The sequence below is a fragment of the Cynocephalus volans genome, chromosome 1, assembly GCF_027409185.1.
Source record: "Cynocephalus volans isolate mCynVol1 chromosome 1, mCynVol1.pri, whole genome shotgun sequence".
NCBI classification, from domain to species: domain Eukaryota; kingdom Metazoa; phylum Chordata; class Mammalia; order Dermoptera; family Cynocephalidae; genus Cynocephalus; species Cynocephalus volans.
The window spans coordinates 244,635,543-244,637,002 of NC_084460.1; positions in this window are offsets into that span (position 1 = coordinate 244,635,543).

The following is a 1,460-nucleotide window of genomic DNA, read 5'->3' on the forward strand; positions in this document are numbered from 1 at the left end:
TTCCTGCAGACAGTAATTGGCCTGATGATGTCTTGGTTTCCTAACAGAGTTCATTCAACTCATAGAAGGAGAACCCATTACTCTAAGGTACCTATTTACTCACACTGGTTCACCACTGGATCTGACCTTGCAATGATCACAACTCCTAGGTGGTTAAATAGCACCATGTGTTTTATAACTTTTTTTCTCATCTCTCACGTTCAGAAATGTGGGGTAGTATCCAGTATCAGTCAATGCTGGAGAAATCATGGCATTAAAGTTAATGAGTAGTTGAGGATACTAGGATTGATCAATTTACATTTATGGAGTGGCATTTTTAGCATATTTGATATCTGAGTGTTGGGAAAGGCCATGCATGCTAAAATTTTTACTCCTTCTTTACACTCTATGATGCTTTCTAGATTTTTTATAATCTGCATTGATTGTTTAAAAATAGTAGTAAAAAAGGTTAAGTTAAAATTCTAAATATAATTTTTAAACTTTTTATGTGGAAAATTTGAAACATATACAAAAGTAGACAGTATATGATCCTGTGTGTACCCATCACCCAGCTAACACTGCCAATCTTGTTTTATCTATTCTCTTGTCCACTGGCTGTGTCTCCTGCTCACCACTTCCATTGCATTAATTGGAAAATACAAAACAATATATTCTTCCATAAGACAAGGTAATCTTTATCTTATTTTAAAGCTAAGAAGCAGAAGCTTACCTGTTTTTCTAACTAATTAGTTCTAAGGAAAATGTTATTTAGCTGAAATATGTTTGTATTTTAGGCAAATTACATAACTGGTCATCAACTTATATTTTGTGATTTATTCTAACGGAAAACTGAATTTTCACACATTTTTATGGTGATGTTATAAACTCACATTCTGAATTTTGGATTTGAAGGTAAGTGAAATTTTTTCCCCAGACATTTTAAGATCGGCTAGGGAACTGGAAGATCCATAGATTGATTATAATATGCAAACTCCCTCAATGATGGAGTATTTAGAAAATTGTGGTTAGAACTTGAGATGATGCTGCCCATGACTACAAATGCATTTATAACTTAGCACAAAAGGGCAGATCAGTGGGTAGCCACTGAAGGCTGATTTTCCTGACCCCTTGTGCTTTGTAAGTGCCACCCAGAACTAGTACACAAAGTGGTTCATTCATTCAAATATCTTCCCTTCCCTTTTATAAAAACTCTGGCTGCTGTGGGGCCTAGATCTCTTCATGATTATTATTGCATCTGTTGTCATGTTTTTCCAGCTGGTGCACTGCTTCCCTGTATGAAGCTTCTTGATGTTCACCCCTCTACTAACCTCCCGCCTGCTCTCAGGGGGCTCATTCTATGACCCCACTCTGCGCAGGCAACCTCTTCTAACTTCAGCTGTGACTAAATGAATGGGTTTAAAAGCTGTTTATGGATCATATGGCTTGTGATAAAAATAGAGTGCTAGAATTGATTATAATAA